The sequence below is a fragment of the Pseudophryne corroboree genome, unplaced genomic scaffold (genome assembly GCF_028390025.1).
Source record: "Pseudophryne corroboree isolate aPseCor3 unplaced genomic scaffold, aPseCor3.hap2 scaffold_516, whole genome shotgun sequence".
NCBI classification, from domain to species: Eukaryota; Metazoa; Chordata; class Amphibia; order Anura; family Myobatrachidae; genus Pseudophryne; species Pseudophryne corroboree.
The window spans coordinates 392,210-398,226 of NW_026970119.1; the positions used below are offsets into that span (position 1 = coordinate 392,210).

The 6,017-nt window shown below is 43.1% G+C and overlaps 1 non-coding gene across 1 annotated transcript; it reads left to right on the plus strand.

Annotated features, from left to right (window-relative positions):
- The first annotated feature begins 257 nt into the window (after positions 1-257).
- TRNAN-AUU (transfer RNA asparagine (anticodon AUU)) lies at positions 258-331 on the plus strand. The gene has a single exon. It is a non-coding gene; the product is annotated as a tRNA-Asn (tRNA).
- Positions 332-6,017: the final 5,686 nt, after the last annotated feature.

The following is a 6,017-nucleotide window of genomic DNA, read 5'->3' on the forward strand; positions in this document are numbered from 1 at the left end:
GCAGAGGATAGTTTCAATCTGCCTACCTCTGGGTTATGGGCCCAGCATGCTTCCATTGCAGTACTCTGCTGCACATGTAAGTGCAAGAGATCCTGAAGCACTCACTCATCATGGGAAAGTACCAATGTGTTTCTTCGTTGGTTGATGGAAGAAACATCTTACAAAAACTCTCCAGATTATTGACTTTTTAAAGTTTTTCTAGGAAACGTTTTAGATGAATGCTTATTAGCCTTTGTCAGTATGGACTTTTGCAAAGTGTCTCTGTGGCGCAATCGGTTAGTGTGTTTGGCTATTAACCAAAAGGTTGGTGGTTCAATCCCACCCAGGGACGTAATTAACCTTGTGATCAGATTTTGGTGATATTTAAGTAGACAAGTCAAAATTTCAAACCTCCTCTTATGGTGTAGGGTACATGGCCTTCTCTGATGTAATCAGAGTTAGATTTGATTCAGTGATTTTATAAAAAACAGCTAGGAAGCACAATTTAGCAGTGGGTTGCAGAGAAAAAAAATATGCTGGCAGAAAAATCCAATCGAGTGATTAAACAGCTCTTCATTTTCTGGCTTTATTTTTATGCTAACAAATTTGTTCTCTGAAAAGTGTCCACAAAGCCAAGTCTCTGATTAACACCTTTGTAAGGATGGTTTTTCACCTATTACTAAATTAAACTTGCTTCATTGGAAAGGCAGCAAGATGCATCCTCATTTCAATGTCTACTGAAATAATACAAGTTGACACCAGGAAACATTAACGCCACTGCATCCTTGCTACTTTCTCATGTGGAAGTCTGTTTAATGTGAAAACAAATGTGTGTGTTTTTTTCAACCTGGAAGCCCAACATCGATTAAGATCGATCTTAAATAGACCCCTGGGTTTTAAGGATAACCATGGTTGAGTCCAATGGTTAATTCACATTGACCGAAGTTCTAATTAAGTCACCTGTGCTCAAGCATGATATCCTTAAAATCTGGATTGCAATGACAGCATTTTGGAACTATGCCTAAGGGTTTAATTTTTACATTTATCCACTGACAATAAATCTACCTACAATATCCCTGTAACTGTTATGATTACAGTATTTCACTAAATAATTTAATTTGCTGAACCTTCTGTAAAAAGAAATATTAAGCTGCTGTAATTCCCAGATGCAGCAAATTTGTTAGCTAGTGGGCAAAACCATGTGCACTGCAGGGATGGGGGGGGGGCAGATATAACATTTGCAGAGAGATTTAGGTGGGTTATATTGTTTGTGTGCAGGGTAAATACTGGCTGTTTTGTTTTTACACTGCAATTTAGATTTCAGTTTGAACACACCGCACCAAAATCTAACTCTCTCTGCACATATTATACACCCCCCCCCTGCAGTGTACATGGTTTTAGCTAATAAATTTGCTGCTGTGATCAGATCTGAGTTAAGCCCTATGTATTTGGCACTGGCAAAGGGTTAGAGGCCTTGCTGTAGAGCTCACACCTTTCTTATCATGCATTGTAATATTTCCTATGTCCTGATGTTGTGCTCTCTGCTCCATCCAAGTAAACAGCAATGTAGCATGGCTATCAAAGAGCGTGAAGATTGCAGATTTCCTGGGATTAATGCTAAGGAATGCTATTCCAGAGGCTGCTGCTTTAATTCAAGTGTCACTGGGGTTAAATGGTGTTTTTACCTTAAAAACACAGGTAGAGTATATAGTACAGTGGTAAAGTGGGAGCATGTAGTGCTATTGATTACAGATTTGATGGAGCTTAAACATGGATAAGGTCCATGGCTCTAAGAGTTTATCTTGTGTATCCTTTATTCTTAGTCATGGTCAGATAAGATTAGAAAATACCATTTAAGTGGAAATTTCCTGTTAGCTGTTTTTCAGTTTGCTCAACTGTCTGATTAACTGGTCCTAAAAAAAGGACCAAAGGAGCTAAATTGCCCTGTGATCTAGCTAAATTGCCCCAGTTAAAAAAAAAAAAAAACTAAGCTGCTGTAATTCCTGGATGTTTCCTTACTGCATCAACAGGAAGTGACAAGAAACAATGTAATGTGGAACCGTACAGCAGAAGGGATTGCGGCTACCCCACAATAAGTGCAGCGGAATGTAAGAAGAGGCATATACAGTGTGGTGTGGCTGTAGATGAGCTTAGTGGTTTCTGTTAGAGTTCTTCTACTTCTAACTACTCGTACATAAATGAGTAAGCCGCCGATTTATTAAACCTGGTGAAATGATAATTTGCATGGTGATAAAGTACCAGCCAATCAGCTCCTAATTGCCATGTCACAGGCTGGGTTTGAAAAATGACAGTTAGGAGCTGACTGGCTGGTACTTTATCACCTTGCACTTTATCAGTTCACCAGGCTTAATAGATCTGCCCCAATGTTTCAAAATGGAATGCATCAAGAGAACGGTGTTGGTAGTATAAAACTACCTACAGCACCTGGTATTCCCAGGTGGTCTCACATCCAAGAACAAACCAGGCCTAAAATCAGGTGATATTGGGCATATACAGTGTGGTGTGGCTGTAGATGAGCTTAGTGGTTTCTGTTAGAGTTCTTCTACTTCTAACTACTCGTACATAAATGAGTAAGCAGCCGATTTATTAAACCTGGTGAAATGATAATTTGCATGGTGATAAAGTACCAGCCAATCAGCTCCTAATTGCCATGTCACAGGCTGGGTTTGAAAAATGACAGTTAGGAGCTGACTGGCTGGTACTTTATCACCTTGCACTTTATCAGTTCACCAGGCTTAATAGATCTGCCCCAATGTTTCAAAATGGAATGCATCAAGAGAACGGTGTTAGTATTGTAAAAATACACACAGCTCCTGGTATTTCCTTGTGGTCTCCCATCCAAGTACTAAAACCAGGACCAACACTGCTCAGCTTCCATGATCAGGAGAGATTGGGCAAATCCAGTGTGCTGTGGCTGTAGATGAGCTGGTGGTTTCTGTTACAGCTCTTCTACTTCTAACTTCTGGTACATAAAAGAATACATGTAAAAATTAAATGTACCAAGAAAATGGTGTTGGTAGTTTAAAAACACCTAAAGAATCTGATACTACCAAGCAGTCTCCCATCCATGTATTAACAAAGTCCAATACTGCTTTGCTACAAAAATCAAATGAGATTGGGCATATCCAGTGTGGTGTGGCTTTAGCTAAGCTTTGTGGTTTCTGTTAGAGCTCTTCTACTTCTAACTACTGGTACATTAATGAATATGTATAAGGTTGTAGTTTATCCAATATGCCTTTACTACCTTACCTTTCAACCCCCCCTCCCTCCCCTCTACTCCTTATAGCTTCCTTAGTTCTCTCCTCCTCGTGTGTGCGTTATTTGTTTTCTCATACGTCCTAGAGGATGCTGGGGTCACATTAAGAACCATGGGGTATAGACGGGATCCGCAGGAGACATGGGCACTTTAAGACTTTCAAAGGGTGTGAACTGTCTCCTCCCTCTATGCCCCTCCTCCAGACTCCAGTTTTAGTATTGTGCGCAGTGATACTGGATGCACTACAGGGGAGCTCTACTGAGTTTCTCTGAAAAGACTTGTTAGTTTTTTTTATTTTCAGGGAGGCTGCTGGCAACAGTCTCCCTGCTTCGTGGGACTTAGGGGAGAGAAGTATGACCAACTTCTAGTGAGTTCAATGGCTCTGCTTCAGGCTGACAGGACACCATTAGCTCCTGAGGGTGCTGATCGCTGGGTACGCCTAGATGCACACTCCCGCAGCCTGCCGTCACCCCCTTACAGAGCCAGAAGACAGGTGAGTAGCAGAAGAACAGAAGACTTCTTCTTCAGTGACGGCATTCTGAGGTACCGAGCAGCGAGCGGAACGCTGCGCGCCATGCTCCCACACAAACACAGGCACTGCAGGGTGCAGGGCACGGGGGGGGGGGGGCACCCTGGGCAGCATAAATTCCTCACAAAAGGCTGGAAAAAGTGGACATTAGTGCCTGGGCACTGTCCTTACCCCGCTAGCGTAATTAATTATTTCTGAGCGGGACAGATACGCGCCATTACAGCGGCGGGGCTTCTTCCTCACCTCACCAGAACATCTTTAGAGCATTACAAGTCTATCACTATAGAGTTTATTATTTCCCAGACTGTGTACTTTTGGCGCTGGATTGTGAGCTGAAAAATCCTCTGTGTCCCTCTGACAGATTTACTGACGGTCTGTCCCCCATAAGCCGGTGTGTCTGTGGGTACTTGGTATATGTGTGTCAACATGTCGGTGGCTGAATGTTTTTCCCAAGAGGAAACTATATTAGGAATGCAGACATATGATGGTGGCCCTGTTGGCACCACCAATAACTGACTGGGTAAATGTTTCAGTAATATCAGAGTAAGGTTGGATAAATCTGTGTCCCAGACACAGACGTAGAGAATAGATGTGATATTCATGGCTATGTTTCTTTTCCCTCAGGCCCCGCTTGGTCGCAAAAATGTTATTTTGCCCAGTTACTACACACTGATACTGACACGGATACTGATACTTATGTCGACCATAATGTTTCCTGATTAGATCCAATATTGGCAAGGAGCATTCAGTACATGATTGTGGATATTAAGGACATATTAAAATCACTGAAGACCCTGCTGTTCCTGACAAAGGGGTCTATATGTATGTATATATAGATATATAATGAAAGCTGATGTAACGTTCCTCCATCTCTGTTTGAGAAAGTCTGGGCCAGCTCGACAAGATGGTTTCAAATCCCCAAAAGGATTCTGGTTGTTTATTCATTTCCCGCCGCGGACAGAATAAAGTGGGAGTCACCCCCTGTTCTGCACGGGGCCCTGTCACAAATCCAGCGGATCGTATGCAGGAAGCTACATTATTTCTAGTTATGTAACCACGGGTACATTACTTAGACCTGCCATTACATGTGCATGGGTGAGTAGTAATATTCAAGAATTGGTCGAATACCTTGTCATCCGATATAGATACCCTGGAGAGATGGGATACTCCTTACGTTGTATCATATCAAGGACACTGCAGCATACTTACGTGAGACTGCAAGGGATATAGGACTCTTGAGTTCACGGGCCAATTTCATGGCAGTGTCGGATAGGAGGGCATTGTGGATTCACCAAGAGAATGCTGATGCTGACTCCAAGAAGAAAGGGAGTCTCTTCCCTATGAAGGTGAAGCCTTGTTTGGTGACTGCCTAGTTAATTTGATCTCGGCAGCTCCCGCAGGTAAGTCAACCTTCTTGCCCTATGTTCCCTCCCAACGGATGAAGACGCATCATTATCTGATGCAGTCATTTCGGCCCAATAGATATGCAAGAAGTTAAGATTCCCCTTTCTTTGCAGGTAGAGGAAGGAGAAGAGAGAAGAGGTCTGCATCCTCTTCAAGATCGCAGGAGCAGAGATCATCCTCTGCTTCTGCCAAATCCACTGCATGACGCTGGGGCTCTCTTGCAGGAGCCCGCACCAGTGGGGGCACGTCTAAAACTCTTCAGTCAGTTCTGGATTCATTCGGACATGGACTCGTGTGTTTTACAAATAGTGTCCCAAGGGTACAAACTGGGGTTTCAAGATGTTCCCCCTCACCGATTGTTCAAACATTAAGTTACTGTGCTGTTCCTGGGTTATATAGCGCTGGGGTATGTGCTGGCATACTCTCTCTCTGTCTCTCCAAAGGGCCTTGTGGGGGAAATGTCTTCAGTAAAAGTATTCCCTGTGTGTGTGGTGTGTCGGTACGCGTGTGTCGACATGTCTGAGGAAGAAGGCTATATTAGAGAGGAGCGGGAGCAAATGAACGTGGTGTCTCCGCCGACACCTGATTGGATGGATATGTGGAATGTTTTAAATGCTAGTGTAAACTCATTGCACAAAAGATTAGACAAGGCAGAAGCTTTGGGACAGTCAGGGTCTCAACCAATGCCTAATCCTATGTCGCAGGGACTGTCAGGGTCTCATAAGCGCCCACTATCCAGATGTTGACACAGATACCGACACGGATTCTGACTCCAGTGTCGATTACGATGATGCAAAGTTACAGCCAAAATTGGCAAAATACATTTGA